Genomic DNA, 18,356 nt, shown 5'->3' on the forward strand with positions numbered 1-18,356 from the left:
GAGTTGAAGGAATCTCAACTGTGGTATGGGAAGAGCCATAGTTTCATTGCAACCATTTTTACTGAGTATAACTCCAGTCATGCTTTATCAAAATGCTCAGCTGTTGGCATTGGTAAGAGTTGTACCTAATGTAGCGTAAAGAGCACTGCAAACAAGAGCAGTGCTCTGTTTTGGTAGAACCAAAAGGTACTGAATCCACCCCTAGATGTCCGAGCAAAAGTATTCAAAGCTGTACTCAGTAACAAAACCCAAGCGGAAAACTCCCTGTGCTTTTGAACACGGTGTTCCAGTATTACTGTTTTATTACTTATTTAAGCATGTAACAGTAATTAGAATTCGTGAGCACTGCTTTCCAAAGTAGCTCATGTCCTGAAGCTTCGGTCAGTCCCCATCTAAAAACCTTTACCTGTTCTTACCATTCTGAAGGTGAAACTACTGCTCTTTGCAGCTCTAGGTTCTTCATGAAAGCTATCGATGGAGATAAAATGTCTGGTCTCCTTTGTCTGCCTTTCTCTACAAGATCTCTATCCCAGCCAGAACCAGGACAATCTCCCTGAGAATCCTGTGCAAAATCTGTGTAAGAAAATGATTTGTAGACTTCACAGGATTTGTGTGCTGCTGTGGCATTCTGTCACTGCTTTTTCTCTGCGGAAGCTCCAAAGCAATGCCAAGTGTAAGGGCTGGTATTCCTCAGCACAGAGCAGCTGCTGTTAAGCCAAATGTTGTCTGTTGTTCTCTACACAGCTACGTCTCTCAGTCTCATGTATGGAGTACCTGCATGAGGGTAAGATGTGTTGCACAGCTGGAATTTTTGGTGAAATAATTAAGGAAGGTGAATTTCCTGATGACTCTGTGTACACATGTATGTACTGGGTATGCGGCTGCCTTGGGCTCTTGAACTAGAGCTTTATTTTTGCTTTCATGGTATCTATAGGTTTGCACATATACACTGAGTCTTTCAAACACAGTGAGGGTGGTATTAAAAATAATACAAAAGTCAAGTATTTGCCACCCCACATACTTTTTCAAAATACTTTATAGTGCATCTTTGAGGAGCAGCCTTAGCCTTTGGTATTTAATCGTTCAATACGCTCTTATTTTGGTAGCTTAGCCAATTGTACTTGATTGTATGGAGCCTGATGGTCTCTTCCATTCTAAGAAATGCATTTATTGTCTTCTGAGAAGCAGCAAACAGGATCCAAGCTTCTGTCTAGTAGAGGTCCTTCCCCCTTTTTTGTTATCATGAAGGCGTTTGTATTTCTTCAAGAAAGAACATCTCTCAGGACAGCTTACCATCTGTTGAGACTTGAGAGGTATGGGCTCAGTATTGGATAAAAGTCATGGAATTCATCTCACCTGATCCTGGGTATCTGTAACAAAGTTTGTGCGTAAGTAATTGTCTGCCACCCTGTTCAGTGAAGGAAAACAGGCATGTCTAGACGATGATACATTTTGTCATAGGGAAGGGTTTGAGATCAAAGGAGACGACCACCTGAGTTGGTGCCGATAGGTGAGAAATTGTTACTATCTCGGGTGGTTCTTGGAATGCTCTTTATCGTTGGCAGTTCAGCGGCTCATTGAATAACCTCAGTAGTTGTACAACACAGCTATTCAGAAACACTTTGATTTCCTGCAATCTGTTATTTTCCTACTGCAAGAATCAACAAATTAAAAAAAAAAAAATCCTTTCTGTAAGTCAGACAGCCCCCCTGCTGCCTTCTCATGTCAGCTTTTGAGGAGATTTCACCAACTTTTGAGGTGTTTCACATTGACAGGTAAATTACCTGCTATTTAATCCCTGTTCAAAGGTGTGATTTGGAAAAGGCTCCTGTTTCTGGAGGGTGTAAGGTACCTCCATCAACGTCTCTTTTTGTTGTCAAGTTAGTTAGATTGCTTTCTGGTTTGGGTTAGCCTCAGACTGACATACTATTAAAAGGTACAATAACAAGTTTGCGCCTCTTTGCCACTACCGAATTAATTTTCCTCTTTCACAGGAGCCTCATTCAGGAGACATTACCTACTGCTATAGCCCTAGATAAATTTACTTTGATCTTAGTTCAGGAAAAGTTTTCTACAGCCTGCTTTCTGATACAAGAGATGTGAGGAATGGAGACCCGTTTGGGACGTGAAAAAGCTGCGTCTTTCGTATCTTTGAATACAAAACGCTAAGCTCAGTAACAGTATCACTATTCCAGTAGAAATCTGGGTTTGTCTCTCGAGTTTTATTACACTTTTCTGTACCAGAGTATTTGCTTTTCAAAGGCAGAGTCTTGTTCATTCACAGCCCGTGGGGCCTAAATATTTGGTCTTTACATTTGTTACAAGTTCACAGGTTTTGCTCACGGAATTGACTCTGATCTTTCTTATTACCTGATGGAGAAGAAACCACATAGCCTTTCAGCTATTCTGAGTCTATTTAGAAAATCAGCCTGGGAGTGGCAGCCTGGGATGGTGATCTCCAAGAGAAGGTGGAGACAAGGAATGGCAATTTCTGTTCTGGGGAGACTTGTTTCTACAGCCTCTGTGAGATTTTTTTCCTGTCATTCTGGTTCAGAGCAGTGATGTAATTTTCTCTGTATGTTTCCAAGAAGGTGAGGTAGGGACCTAGTACATTTGAGTGAGTTTTGATTGTTATGATTTTGCTTTCTGGCTCCAGAGGCTGCCCATGACCTGGCTTCAGATGCAGAAAATTTTTGCAGGTGCTAAACCATGAAATCAAAACGTCTTTTGAGTTTAATATTGGTACCACTCTTGGTTTAAGAATAAAGCTAATATTACACTAGATGCACACAAGTATTTGGAGTTTCACTTATTTAGCAATAGCTACTGAAAATCTAACAGTAAGTAGTGAATGCCTTAAGGGTTAGTTGGGGGTGTGTGTGTGTTTTGGTTTGGCTTGGGTTTTTTTGAGGAGGCAGTGTTGTGTGTTGCTGCCAGCAAAGGGAGTTCAAAGCTCTCCTGAGGCACCAGATGAGCCATACTGGTTGCTGGAATAGAATTTTGGAATTTTCTTCCAGACAAGTGGGAAGGATGTATGTTGGCAGATGCTCCCCAGGGGACCGTTGTCCAGGGGTAAATAGTGAAGTGTTCCCAGTTTAGCAGTGACTGACAAGAATTACAAGTTTAACTAGAAGATCCTCACATGTTGCTAACACCATTGCAACTGCTTGCTACTGTTGTAATGGCCAATGTCTTTTGAGGGTGGGGAAGGAGGAAAAGGGGTATTTCTTCAACTTTTCTTCAGCTTACTATTTCTGCATTAAATGTGTGACCACTTTTTTCCTAAGTAGAACAGAAAGTTATATTTTAAATATATCTGAAGTATAGCTTTTCATGTAATATGTGCTGTTAAAAAAATGTTGTTCTTTAATAACTACATGGTCCTATCTTGCAGTGATAGGATTTGATGTAAATTAATTAAAAGGTTTAATATTCAGTTCATGTAACATCTTAAAAAACTAATGCTAATCTTCCAACCAAAAAAGCTTGGAATAAAATTCATGTTTTGGATTCAGGCCGGTGAAAAATGACAATAACACAAGATCTTAATCAGGGAAACTAACCTTGCCTGAATTACTTGAAGTAAAATCGTGCAACAACACCTTTTTAAAGTATCTGAGAATGAAATGCCAAGAGACATTTTTACTGTGGAGTTTCATCTGTTTAAGAGTTGGTATTCCTTGGAAAAAACCAATCAAACCCAAAAATACACCAAACCCCCCAAAACTGCTAATTTTTGTCGATAGTTACCATGAAGAAGCATGTGGATGCAGTGGTTGCATTTCACCAGTTCTGCGCGCCAGCTAGTTTCTTCTGGCCAGTAGGTGGAGATGATACAATTGAATATTAGCAGGCCACACACTTGTACTAGGGAAGTTTGCTGCTCTACAGTCCCTAATTTTTGAGAGGGTGTTTCTTAGTAGGACCATTTTATAGGCAGTGTTAAACTGTACCTTCTGTTTGCTAGAAATGTGTGCACAGAGCAGGTAGTTTGTCTCGAGAAGTGCCTCTTGCAACCCTAGAGAAAGAAAACAAAGAGAAAGGGGGAGTGTTACATCAATACAGGTTTAACCAGGTCTTCTCCCTACCCCTGTTTCTCCCATCATTAAAAAGTCTGAATAAAGTACATGCCCATAAATAAACACCTCACTGTAGAAGGAGACAACCATAGCAACTTTCTCCTTGCCACTATGAAGCCAAGCTCCGTCTTTGGGACCTGCCACCTCTTCTCACCCATAGGATAAGGAGGAAATGAGTTTCATTCAGCGTTGCCTGTGAGTCTCTGGGAGCAAGTGAAAAGGGATGGCAGCTGTGTGGATGAGCTCCTGAGGCTCTGTATTAACATCAAAAAGTATGGATTCCTGTCCTTAAAATGAGTAAAAGCTTCAAGACATTGCTGGAGGTGGCAGCAATGTGTGTGTGTGTGCAGCAGGTGTGATAAGAAAATACATTTCAAGTGAAAGTTAAAAAGGGTGAACTGGAAAAAAAAAATGAAATCTGAGAAGATGGAGTCTTCATTTGCCCTCATTGCTATTAAAATGTTGCCACATAGTATTTATTACCCTTGGGGGGAAAAAAGCCAACCAAACAAAAAAATAACCCCACAACCCAAACAAACTACATATAAAATGGCCTAGTCCAAACCTCCAAGTTGTAGGAATTGGACTTCTCATTAACTCTTTGAGTTTTCTGCCTGAGCATAAAACAGAACTGGGTAGTAGCTCACTGTAACTTCTGGTTTTTATATAAACATTTAATCATGTTTTACAGGTCCTAACGTAAGTGCAGTAGATAATTTTTGTCCTGCCTCATTTTTAAGCTATCTTGTCTGTAGTGTTTGTTTTGCTGGAATTAAGAGTCCCTTCTTAGTCCTATAGAAAGTACGGTCTGGTTTTGGTTGGTATGTTTTGTAGGTCTATTTTCCTTCTTTGACACAGCTGCCAATGATTTTCCTTACAAAAAGGAGAAAGAAAATTCTAAAACCTTAAAAAAAAAAAAGCCAACAAAACCAAACAGCTTCTTGACAACAAATCATCTTTGTGTCTAAACTATGAGACTTGGACACCTAAATATTTTCTCTTGCCCTTATGCTGAAATATCAGCCCTAACTTCAAAATGCAAGCAAGCTTCTATCGGATCATCTAAAAAAGAATCTTAATTAATTTTCCCAAAAATCCTAAATTTTGCTGGTACCACTGGAATTATGGTGGAAGAGAATCATCGCTTCGGTTGGAAGATGGGCAATGCTGAATGACTTCAGGCTGGTTTTCATCTTCCTCCCTGAGGAGAGAGTTGAGCAGCATGTGCTGCAGTCGCCACCGCCAAGGCTGTTCTGTGTAAACATCTGTGTTCCTCTACCTTGACTTTGCATGCAGTCCTGATGCCAGTGTCGGATATAGCAGAACTGGAAAGGTTGAGAAAGAGGTGAGAGGTTTAAGAAGCATGCAGTGCAGCCGTCTGAGGTGAAACTAAAGAGGTTGGAGTCCTTCAGAATGGAAAAACATGACAACTCCAAGGGAAGTAGGACAGATCTCTACCCAGTTGTAATGTAGGGGGGGAGTAGGTGAATAGGGAGCAGTTCACTGTTTCTCATAACACAAAATTAAATGCTACCCAAATGAACTGTTAGACAGGATGTTTAAAACCAACAAGAAATACTTTTTCATACGCTGCAATTAAAGCATGAAACTGTTTTCTAATGAATGTTTCTGGAAGTGAAAAAAAAAATTTTAAAAATCACACCAGTTATTTAAAGGGGTAGGTGTGTGAATGGTTAACAAGCAAGGTGCTCCTGAGGAAACTACTTGCTCAATAAGTTCATAAATCATCAGCTGTCAGATGCGGGGAGAGTAGGCTAGGGAAAGGATCACTGTACATTTGTCCCATTTCTTATATTCTTTCCCTCAGGCTCCCTTACTGTATCTCCTGTTAGACACCCGGCTCTCTGATCAGGCTTCACGTGGCCATTTGTACACATCCTTCATTACAGCGCTCCTCACTCCTTCCCTCCCTCCCTGGTTTTATGTATACAGATCGGACTCTCCTCACTATGTTTGCATAAGGCTTTGTAAGATACAAATAATTCTTCACCCAGGTTGTACAGGATCAACTAGAACAGGAATCACTTTGTATAAAACATATCTCAGTGCTAACATTCACGTAGACACTTGCTCTGAGGCTCAAGAGGGGAAAAACATTTTCTTAGCTTGATGCTGTTGAGCATTAGGTGGATTCTGAATAAAAGACAACAGAGAAATATATAATAAAATAAAACCATAATAAAATGCTCTGCCCTTTTTTCTTAGCACCATTTTGAAGGTGCTAATGGGTTTTTCATGTATTCAAATGTAGCAAAGCTGAAATGCTGAATTTTAGGAACTTGGACAAAGGATCAAAGTGCAGTAGAAAGTAAGGCACGCAGTGAGACTCTCTGGCTTTCCCTAGTAGAAGATTAAACCATTTTAATATTTGGGCAGTTTTATGAGAAATGCAGCTCCTTTGTTACTGATCTGCCTCCTTAAGAGGAGTGATTGCAGCAGGAAACAGGGATTAAGATTTCCTCCCCAGTGCCAGAGGGAGATATGGCACAGTACAGATGTGCAATACCCAGTGTCGTCAACAACTGCAGAGAGACTGTGGAGGGAGCAAAGTAAATAGCCAGTGGTGAAGCAATTGGAAATATCAAATAAAAGAATGCATTTAGGAATCTTAAAGCATGAGATGATAGGCATCTTATAATAGAGAACTGGTTAAATTTAGTAAAGACTATTATTAAAACTCCTGGTGCTTTAAAATATTTCCTGGGAATTATTCTGGTTAAGCCTGCCCTATTTCAGCAGAGTGAATCCAATCCAGTTATATATTAAGCTCATGTTAATTTTGAAACCTAAAATTTAAAAAATAAGATTATTTATCTTTTCTTTGTCGTTGATTCTATTGCAAATAGCAAACTATCACTACAGAAAATTAAGATATTTTTAAAGGACAAATGTATCCTAAAGCTTACTGATAGACCAGAAATGATTGATTTCTGTGTTTCATTATCAGAGCAAACAGTGAATCTCGCATTTAAAATACTTATAAAGTGGAAAATTGTACAATACACTGAAAGACTATGGAACACCGTAAATGCTGAGGGGAATGCAGACATGCATGACATGCAGATCACTAAATGAGAAAACAGAAAAAAATACTACTAACAACAGACATGAGGGATTTTTTTCCCTCCTAAGTAGAGTGGGATAATTATCTAATTGGAAGCAGTGGTAATGAATTATGAATGATTATATTAGGTGGAAAAAACTGGAGATGGGAAAAACTCATACCACCTTCGCCTGTATCCTGCATCTCAGAAAATTAAGAGACTGTAAACAAAAACTGTTCCCTGTCCATCTGTCAGCATCAGAACCTAGGAAACTGGGCAGCATTCCTCACTCACACTTAAAACTCCCCAGGCAGAGCCCACATTGCTACAGACACAGAAGAGGTTAAACAGGATCTTTGACAGTGATAGACCAGCTAATGCTTTTGCATGTGGCAGAACATGACCAGCCGTTCTGCGTATCATCCTCAGCAAGTTGATGGGAGCTGATGGGAGAAAAAGTGTATGCTTAATCTACCTGACCTTTAAGGAGAATTTTCCTTCCTGATTTGAAAGTAGACTGTAGCAGAAAGTAGACTATGCTATTGCAGATTATTTCGCTCACCAGCAAAACAGAAATGATGCTTCATATTATTTTTAGTCTAAATTCTACTTTTTAGAGCAGTTATTTTGCTTTCATTCATTGGAATTTTATTTCTGAGAAACAGTAACTGCAGCAGATAAAAAATAATAACCAGGAAAATAAATGCTTTTCAAGTCTCTAATAATTTGATTATTTGATTTTATTAAATGTAAATTACGTTCATCTTGCTAAGCTTTCTACAGTGAAATATATTTCTGTAAATTATTTAATACCTTCCACTTTCTCAACAGAAAGTTTCACAGATCCCTTTTGAAGAAGGAATTTCATTAATGATATTAAACCTCAATAGATGGCCTTGTTTCTCCTTGCTCTGCTATGTTTATCACATGGGAAGCAAATAAATTACTACCCTTAGAAGACCTGGCTTCTGGTCTGACATTTAGAAACGGGCTAATTTCAGAGGCTGCATTCTGAAATAGCAAAATCATATGCTGAATTGATGTTTGCTTTGACCGGTCTTACAGTTGCTCCCTCCAGCCAGATTTAGATGTTCTAAAAATTAAAACAGAAGAATATGACAATGGAGAAGACAGTAGTTAAGCCACCTGTTGTAACTAGCCATTGTAAAATTAAAATGTCTGTCATCCAGCATAAAGTTAGAAAGGACCCATGGGAGATCCTGAATGCGACAGAACACTAGGTAAGGTTTGCCCCCCACACACTTTAAAGCGGGGATTATCTCAGGAGGATTTATTCAGACACACTGATATGTTCCAGATGTATTCCCTTGCAGGAGGTCACAGCAAAAATTTTGGCGGGGGGGGAAGAGGAGAGCAAGAGGGTTATTTTCATGGGAATGTTTAAGTCTGATAATGCTAAACCCCATGTTTAGTGTTCTATATTCTTGTCATTTTAATATTTGCAAGGGGACTCTTTTCAGCTGTGTTTACTCATGGTGTAAATTCTGGGGGGCTGAAGAAATGGCATTTTTTCTGTTTTAGAATTATATTTGCTTATATCAGTCTAGGTACTTAACTGGTTCTTCTTCATCACAGTGTTAAATGGTCTCAAAATTATTTAATTAATTTAGTTGAACTGCCCTCTTGGAAAGTATCGCTTTAAAAAACAAAAAATATTTTTAACAATAGATAAACAGTTTGTGCTTTACAAAATTACAAAAGCACTGGAAGAGAATGAACTTTGGTGCTGGGAGTTCTACCCTAAACTCTGAATTCTAAGGGCACATTTCTATTTCAAACGACACATTTGGTCTTCTCCAAAGTAGTACTGAGAGATTAACGTGGTTGGTTGGTTGTTTTCTAAAAGCTACATTCAACGGGGAGGTTATGAGCTTTCATTCCTGCCCAACACACTACATCTTGCACGGCAGGCTCGATGGCACTTGATGAAGGCGGCAGCATTTCTTCAGTATTATTTTTATTTGTTACTCAACATGTGAAATCTTTTCATAGCTGCAAATATTTTCTCTTTTCATTATTACTTCTCTCTCCTCACCATGACAGAAGAGGTACATTGTTTCTGATGGAATTACTGGCATAGAATACATATTTTTGTCCTGATATTCACTGTTCTTTTTCCCTTCTTTTGGCAAAAAAGGTAAAAATGGATTGTAGGAGAGGAAACCTGAATATGAATAGCAAAAGGATGTTTGATTATTTATTTTTTTACAGTCCTGTGTATTTTTCCTTGACTTCTATTTTCTTGAAAGTACTGATATTTGTAATTTGCTAAATGATGATTTTATAGATAATCATAATAAATTATTATTAATGTTTTCATTTACACTGCAGTAGTTTACAATTTTGTCCATTAATGAATACTTGGAATCCTCGGTGTCATTTATAATATGAGCCTTTTTTTATGCTTGGATTTGCAAAAGGGAAAAAACAAGCAGGAAGCAAGTATAAGCTGATGCAATCTATGTAACTTTTGAGGAGCATAAATTGTTCATGAATTTCAAGTGAACATTTTAGCTCTGAAGTTTCAGGGATGGTTCATCCATTAACTGTTGCACTGATGATCATCTTAGCACAGATATGCAGCTAACGTAACAAATGCATTAATCCTGAAACAGGCAAACACGTTGGACAATACAAGGTAAATATGTCAACACTTAAAGAGAAGTGATGTTGTATGGTATTACTACTGAGGTTAGGGAGAGGGGCTTGTTCCAACAGCTTGATACACAAAAGCTCTCTTTCTATAAATTGTGAAGGACTGGCGAAACTTTTGCATACACCATCAAAAGGATTTTCTTTTAATTCATGATATTATACACCTTGAGCAGGCAGTAAACAAAATCTGTTAATTAGCTTGCTCCAAGTGCTTAAATGGCTTCTTTTCAAGGGTTGAGTGTTTCTTTCACAGGGAAATCCTGAAGTAGGAGAATGGAAATGGGCTCCTTTACTAACTGGTTAATATTTATTAGTTTTTTCCTTCAAAACTTAAGACATGGTCTACTGCTAGTATTATACACTATTATGAAAACTGATAATTACCACTGCTTGTAGCTATAGTTTGATGTTGCATTCTGATGTGGAAGCAAGAAAGACATTCGTAGTAACTCTTATCAGAAAAGTTAGTTGTATAATTATCTTAACAACTGATGACTGTAATAATATTTTGAGAAGATGAATAAAAATATATTGCAAGCAAAAGCCACTGAAATGGTGGGAAGCATGTATGCTAAGAAACATGTAATAAAAATAATGGTGAAACGATCCTGAAAGAAATGGATGGATAATTCTGTCATACTCTTGCACCGAAATTAGCAAGAACAGATGAGTTAACACAAGTTAACATAAAGACATATGAGAGAGAATCTAAAACTGACTAATCAAATGCCATAGGTTTGCAAGATTGAGCCCCATTTATATAAGAACACACTGATAAATCTAGCACAAAAGTATTTGCTGAAAGGGTCTTTGAAACAAAATTTCAGGCTCCTGGGAAACATCTGTGGAATGTTTTATGAAAAAGAATTACTAGACAAAAGACATAGCTGAAATATACAGATTTAGACTAGGGCAGCATCTCAGCTTCTTGCCTTAATAAACCACAGAAAAAACATTTGAACTCAACACATATTTTAAAGTAGTTTACAAAAGAGGCATAGATTTTAAGTCCAGAAGGACCACTGAAGCATCCAGTCTGCCCTTAGTGTAAACCAGACCAAAGAGCTTAATCTGCATACTTGGGTTTTGAGTCCAATAATTTAGTTTTACAAATTACATAGAGGAGCAAACAAGTTACCACATGGCAAGTGAAAATAGAATTTGCAAGTACTCTGCCATAACTGCCTGCATACATGCAGACCTTCTAGAACCTCATAACAAATACGAGAAAATGTCAACGGAAAAATAACCACAAATCATTCCAGCATAGGAGAGTTGTAAAAAGTGAAAGCTTTCCGGAGATACTTGCATTCCATTTTAGCTGTTGCTATTCCTTTCCTAACAAGGAAAAAGGCAGAAGGCACAGAGAGGCAGTCTCCCAAGACAACAGAAGCCTTTTAACATATTTCCTTCCTTTCCTTTCCCTTGGGTTCTCTCTTATCAGGTAAGGCAGAAATGAATGATCATGCCAGCTTGGTCTTGCTTAACATGAAATCCAATTCCAGCTCTTCTCATCTTTGTCAGCAGATGCAGACAAAGCTTATTTGTTTTCTTTCAGAAACATGAACTAACTAGAACCATTTTTCTAATTTCAGCGACTTTTCAAAAACAAACGCTGTTTCCCTCAAATTCTCCTGTTTATTTGATGTCCCAACAAATTCCACATCTTACTCAACAGGGAAGCAACATAACCCTACACACTACTGGAAACTAACAGCAGCAATGAGTGCTTTTCTAAGCAATCACATCAGAAAAGTGCAACTTGCTGCCGTGTGTAATTTACAAGAGAAAAATCTGTTTTAGAGAAAAACTGCTTAAGAAATGTGGAGAGCATCAATGGGAATGGATAGGTGAAAGATGGCTTTATAGCTGACTAGATAAACATCAAGAGACGGTAAAGAAGTCTTCTTACATGTCAGTCCCTAGTTGTCCTTGATACCTTCAGAAGATACAGGAATGAAAAGGTTAAATAAATAAACACATGCAAGCTTGTCCCTGGCTCCTGGAGAAATGACTGACATATTACCATCTTTGACGCTTCAGTAAGTATACTGTTCAAGATATTATTTTCGCTGTTGCTTTTTGGAGCTCAGTAATAAATGATAAGTAGCTGCAGGGCAACCTGTTACTTCTGTTCAGTACTGAAAAATGTTTCAAGGTCACTCAAACTTGGAAGGCAGGAGAGATGACCTCACTCATTTGTAGATTACAACAACTCTTTTGTTAGGTGTGAATGAGGCATTGGTGATCTGGAAGTGTACATAACAAGCACCAGGAAATTCTAAATGCTACCATTGACCCTTGCACTGCTGCTCTTACCCTAACTGCACCTTAAGTAAGAGTTAAAGCTGCTGACTAAATAAGTATTTGGAAAGAGGCAAGCTTTTTTATTATGTCGGTGCTTTTAGCCACAGTTCAGATGGTCAGGCAGTTGGGACTAGATGGTTGCCGTAGGTCCCTTCCAACTGAAATACTCTATTCTAGTCTGTATTGTCAAAATGAAAACATAATCTTTCTGCGTAATTTTCTACAGACAGACCATGCATTTTGTGTGAAAAAAGTCCGGGAAAATAATAACTGCTATCTTGTCAAGTATTGACAGCTAAAGGCAATGTCCAGCCTTTCAGTCAGTAACGTATGTACTTCGGTTAAGGTGTCAGGGCTGACCAAAGAAATAAAGTTATCTTGTTCTTACTAGGTTGGCTGGCATACGCATTGAGGTATTTGTAGTGAGGCGTTTGTGCATAGAGGCATCGCTGTGGACAACAGAGGAGTTGTCTTTTGGGGGTTAACCAAGGCCAAGGCTTATACAAAAAAAAAAAAAACCAAACAAACAACTGCATTGACATATCATTTCTCTTTCCTCCAGAGATTGAAAACTAGAGATAGTAGTTTGGGTCCTCAAATGGTCTTTAAACGCTAGGTGCTCAGAAGGGTTACTTTATAAATACACACCTAGTTTACTGCTCCCTCCTGGGTCACCGACAGAACTTCAAAGATTTGAAGTGTCTCTCCTCCATCGTTCAGGGGAGCGGGTGTGCACCACTCAGTCTTCTTCCTGAAAAAAGACATCGGGTAAAAGACTGGAAAAGGCTTAAAGAGATGCACACCCTAACACTTAAGTTACGCAAACAGATAGTATTATAAGAGCTGCTGTTTACAGACAACAATGTGGTCCTAGGTGTGACAGCCGTTTTGCTATAGCTCCCAATCTCGGAGAGAATGTACAGGGTCTCTGTAAAGGCACACCCCCAGCCCTGGGCTCTGCCCGGTGCTCTCCTCTCCACTCGTGTAGTGGAGACGGTTTTGAGAGACAGCCCTTGAAGCCCGGATTGCTACTACTTGTTAAATAATTCTACAGTGCTGTGATCTGTGGCTGTCCAACGAGGAAGAAAACACAGGTTACGAACTAGTAACCGCAAATGCGAATACACTACCTATAAGCCCAGTCCTTTCGTTTCTCCGGCGTCTCAGACAAGCACCTGGCAGTATGGTGAGCGGGGAGGGCTACCTCTTTGTCACTCAAGCTTCGGTCTGTTCTCCCTCGATTCCTGAAGCCTCCTCCTGAAGCAGGAAAGCTGGGGTGCTAATGGGTTTGCACAGCCCCCCGCGGCAACGTCCCGGTTCCTCCTGAACGAGCCGCCCCGAGCTGCGCAGCCCCTCGGCCGAGAGGAGCGGGACAGCTGCCTCCCCCGGGGCACAGCCCTCCTACGGGCGGGCCGTGCCCCGACGGCACCGGCCCCGGTCCCCCGGCCCCACAGCGAGGGGCGGCGAGGGCGGACGGGCCTCCGGCGCCGGGGCAGCAGCCGGAGGCGGGGAGCGAGCCGCCCCCCGCCCCTCCGCCGCGGGGCTGCAGCCTGGCTTAACCCTTCCCTGACGCCGCGGCCACCTGGGCGCTGCAGGCTCCTTCTGGTGCCCGGGAGGAGGAGGAGGAGGAGGGGGCGGGTAGCCGGACCCCCCCCGGCACCGCAGCGGCGCAGGGCGGTGGTCGCTGCTCCTCCCCCCTCCCCGCGGCGGGCTGCCCGGGTACCTGCGGCCGGGCGCCACGGCCGAGGCGGGCACCCCGCTCCTTGCGCCGCCGGCAGAGCCGGGCCGAGCGGCCATGGCGAGCCGCCGCCTGTGAACGCTGGAGGGGGCTCTCGGCCGCCTCCTCCCGCCGGCGGCTCCCCCTCCGGGAGGGGGCAGGGTTAGGGGAGGTGCAGCCGCGGCAGCGCGGCGAGCGGCGTCCAGTTCCCGCTCTCCCTGTCTGCGGGCGGCAGCAGGACCCCGGTCTCCGTCGCCGCCTGTCCCCTTTCTCCTCAGTGCCCGGCCGGGGGGGCTTCCGCGGCTGCAAAGCCGGACATGGCGACCCTGCTCCTGCGAGTCCCCCGCTGTCCTCCTCCCCCCGCCGCCACCACTCCTGCCTCCGCCTTCTCCTTCTCCTCCCCGCGGAGCTTTTAATGGCTCGGACCTCCGGCGGCCAAGCGCGACTGCCCCTGCACCAGCCGCAGCGAGGAGAGCCGGCGGGAGCCCGCGCCGCCCCAGCCCCGCGCACGGTAAGGACGGCACGGCGAACAATGGGGCCGGGCGGGAGCGGCTGCGGGTGGCGCCCGCCCCGCCGGGCACCGCGCTGAGGGCTGCGGGACCCGCCCGCGGGGCGGCGAGGGCGTGAGCGAGCCGGCGGCCGGCAGCGCAGCGACGCGGCCGGCAGCGACGCCCCTGGCACCGCCGCCCCCTCCCCGGGCGGTGACAGCCGCGGGGCCGCGCTGCCCGGCGGACACCCCGCGGGCGGCGCGCTGCCCCGCTTAATCCCATTACCGCGGGTAATCCGCGGGGAGGCACCGCGCCGAGCGGCGCCCGGAACGCCGTCCCCCCCCCGCTTCCCCCCGGCCACCGCGGCCGGGCGCAGTCCGGGCGGCGGCCAGGGCGGTCGCTCAACTTGGTGCCTTTTGTTTCGCCCCCCCGGGCTGAGAACCCGACCCCGGCGGCGGGGCGTCCCCGCGGCGGGGCGGGAGCCCTGAGGGAACGCTCGGTGACGGGCGGCCCCGGTGGCCCGAGGGGAGGTTTGGGCCAGGCCGGCAGCCGGCGGGCAGGCCGCGCTGCGGGGGGCGGCGCGCCTCCCTCCCCACCTCGGCCCCAGGGCGGCTCGGGCGACCGGACAGCCCGGCCCGGGGGCGGTGGGTGTGGGCGCGGGCCCGCCGCCGGTGCCGCCCCCCGGGTTGCGGACCCCCGGGTTCCCTGAGCGGCGGTAGCGGCCGCTGCCCGGTGCTCCTCCACCTTCACACCCGGCCGGGGCACGCCGAGGTGGCTCCCTCGACGCCTCTGCCTTCGCCTCACCCGTGCCCAAGCTGGGGCTTTGCCGCTTTCAAAACCGAGTGTTTCCCGCTCTGCAGCACGGTCGGCCTCGAACGGGCATGAACTGCTGCGGGAAGTTCTGAGTAAACAGAAGTTTATTTTCAGAGCGGGAGCTTGTGTGTAGTAGGCCTTATCTTCTGCGATTCCGCTGCTTTTTTTTTTAATTTTTTTTTTTTTTATTTTCAGCAAACACAAACTCTGTGGCATTTTTTTTTAAGTTGCTGGATTTACTTGGTTGCTGGCATGAAATAAATGACATGTGGAGCGTATCTTTTTCTGTCACAGCCTTCTTACCAGGGTTTTGTTCAGGGTCCCTGGGGAGGGGGAAGATCATTGCTCTAGAGGAACAGTGTTGCTCATCTGGTTTATTATTCGTATCTCTCAGACGCTTTTACTTTTGCTTCATGTATTGCTCCCAATGTGTATTTACAGCAAGCAGCTCATGTTGGAATCAAGCCAACAACAACAAAAAAATAAATTCTGAAGGAATCCAGTTCAGAAAAGCCCCAAACGTTCTCTTGAACTACGGTATCCCCTTCCCCTGCTTGTGGATGTTGACGCAAGAATTGCGGTTATCTAGCTAATTAGCGGGTCTGAGCCTTTTAGAAACGGTCCCGCGTACCGAGAAAGTACAAAATCCTCTTAGTGGCGGTTCACGTGCCCGCGCCGCCGGGGCCCGGGCGGGGTGCGCGCGGTGGCACGGCGGGACGGGACAGACGGGACGGGCGGGAGCGGGGCTGTGCGCGCGCTGCCCGCCGCGCTGCATCCTGGGCCTTGTAGTTACCCCGGCGGCGCGCTGTGCTGTGTGAGGGCAGGGGCGCCGCGGCCGGGTCCGCCTGCCTCCTTTGCCCTGGCCCTCCCTGCCGCCAGACCTGTGGTGCTGCGCACAGTGTGGCAGCTCTGTGGCTCGGGGATCCCGCCCGATGCGTTTGCGGTTTAGTTCAGAGCTTCATTCTCTGAGGTACGGCTTTGCTCTAGGATTGGTAGAGTCTTTCCTTTGCGGACAGCAAAAGTGAGGGGTAATGCTTAATACGCTGAATTATGATGGCTATTTGAGAGCTTGGACATCACTATATCAGCCCAAACGTGCTGTAAATTCTTTTATACCTGCAGTCTGAAGTTCAGGTGTAGCCATGGAGGGGATCATTGGCAGTAGGGCCAGCTGGCATTGTCACAGGAAGGGGTTAGAAAACGTATTTCTCTGCTCATTCTTTTGCAGTATCTTGTGTATAGCCAATTAAATTGTGGGGTGTTTTTAATTCTGCGCTCCATTTTCTTGAACAAATCAAATCAACTAGGAAAGTGGGCAGACTGTTTAACACACTAACATGGGACTTCAAAACGTCAAAAGTTGGTAAGTGATTGAACGTGTAATACCAAAGCCTGACTAATGGCTGGACTTCAGATCTTCAAACTGGAAATCCTTTTTTTTTTTTTTTTTACCCCTCCCAAGGTTGATACAGTTTGTTAGTAATTTTGTAATCAATATCTTAAAACCTGCTACTTGTAACCAAACTTCTTGAAAGAAAATTGCAGATGATAAATGACCAAAGGGGAAACACAACTTAAATGTGATGGTTTGAAAAATAAAAGACTTGCTTTAGGAGATGTATTTCTGCATTAAAATTCAGACAGAGAAATCTGAATTTATAGAGCTATTCAGTGAATTTTCCCTGCTGATTTTAGATTAAATTGAGTTAGGAAAAAAATCCATACTTCCACTTAAGAAATTCATATATGATGAAAATTAGCAGCTCTTTTTAAAAAAATATAAAATTCTTGACACTGACAAATATGAGGCTGCCAGTGCTGCCAGCCTTTTAGATTATTTATGCTTTGTCATGGAGCTATGGAAAAGAACTGCTTCTCTGGTTTGAAGTATCTTTGCATTAAGTCTTTGCCTTGCCTCTTGGGCATGGATTTCTAAAAGGGACTGACTGGTGCAGTAATTCCCAAAGTGGGACCTGTTAGGGCACAAAGCTGGGGAAGATGGTCCATGGGACCATATTGTTTTCACATAGTTTGCAGTGACAAGTTGGCTGCAGGGCAGAGAAATTTCAGGGCTGCCAGTGGGCTAAGGAATCACGTGCACACCAGTGGCTGAGTGTGTCCCCTCTGGTTTTGTAAGGAAAACTGCAGAGAATGACATTGTGTCTTCTCTGGCTGTTAATGGTTGTCCATCCCTCTTTCTTGAGACTGGAATTTGAAGTGCAGGTCAGTGCTCTGACCTTGTCCTCCCCTCTGCTTGGGGAAATGCAGATCTGCATCTTGCTGACTGCAGGGGAGATCCAGATCCAGAACTTCATCAGTAGAATTGACTTAACTCACCTTTTTAAACTTACATTTGTAATTAGGAAGTATTTTTTTGCAACTGTAGGATTAGGTTTCAAAACCTGATTATATACATAAATGAAGTTCTGGTGATGTCTTCTGCAGTTAAACTTCTGTATTTATAATCTTGGTTACATTCTAGGACAGAATCAATGTATTTGCATTATACTTCTCATACTGTGTTGTGATTGATTTTAGTGATGGTGACTAAACTTGCTGGTTTTGGTTTCTGATTTGTTTTTTTCCCCACTGATTTTTCGTGGTGCTTGTCTGTGCCAGTGTCCTTATTTTATATTGTCTTTTTTAGAAAAGCATGATAAAAATGCTGTTTATTGAATTAGGTCCACCAACTTGTCCTGCTTTTTCTGTTTCTTCTTTTAGCAGTTGGCATGTTTATCTTAAAAGGGCCTTTCCAGACTTAGTTTCGTGACTTTGAAAGGTTGCAGTTTGTGTATTTTCTTTTTTTTAATGCACTTTTCTGACTGGTAGGTGCTGAGTAGGTGGTGAAGTTTATAGTTTACAGATGGACTGCTGAATTAGGGACAGTAAAGGGGCAACTTGCTTTTCTGGTTGTAAAGGCACATAAGACTAATTACAGAGGTATAAAACGTCATCAGGCTTTGAATTTGTGCAAAATGTCAGTATGTTTGGCCTGCAGAAATGTAGGCAAATCAGACAGGTCATTCTTTATGAGATGTGGGCACTATCTTGTTTGTAATCAGTTGCAGGATGATGAGCTTTTTAGCCTTGTCTGTAATGAAGTAGACTTGATTAAATATTATGAGAAACGAAAATACGATATGCCTTTTAGGGGATTTGAGAAACGGAGTAAGCAACTACTTTTTTTTTTTTATTTTTTTTCCAACAACTA

General features: G+C 43.4%; 1 protein-coding gene and 1 long non-coding RNA gene across 3 annotated transcripts in view; one reads left to right on the top strand and one right to left on the bottom strand.

The window, feature by feature from the left end:
• Positions 1-279: 279 nt before the first annotated feature.
• Positions 280-13,606, bottom strand: LOC130144390 (uncharacterized). Of its 2 annotated transcripts, none has more exons than XR_008820110.1 (4): positions 13,258-13,606; positions 12,776-12,878; positions 3,954-4,018; positions 280-1,370 (listed from the first exon to the last, which is right to left on the bottom strand). It is a non-coding gene; the product is annotated as an uncharacterized LOC130144390 (long non-coding RNA). The 2 variants fall into 2 exon arrangements; XR_008820109.1 differs by having other exon boundaries at positions 3,751-4,018.
• A 465-nt stretch (positions 13,607-14,071) lies between these two features.
• The window catches only part of FARP1 (FERM, ARH/RhoGEF and pleckstrin domain protein 1), a 213,174-nt gene continuing 208,889 nt past the window's right edge, over positions 14,072-18,356 (top strand). Inside the window, exon 1 of the mRNA XM_056329829.1 lies at positions 14,072-14,355. The gene's annotated coding sequence lies outside the window, so the exon portion shown is untranslated. The remainder of the gene's footprint in view (positions 14,356-18,356) is intronic.

Source organism: Falco biarmicus, chromosome 2 (assembly GCF_023638135.1).
Source record: "Falco biarmicus isolate bFalBia1 chromosome 2, bFalBia1.pri, whole genome shotgun sequence".
NCBI lineage: Eukaryota > Metazoa > Chordata > Aves > Falconiformes > Falconidae > Falco > Falco biarmicus.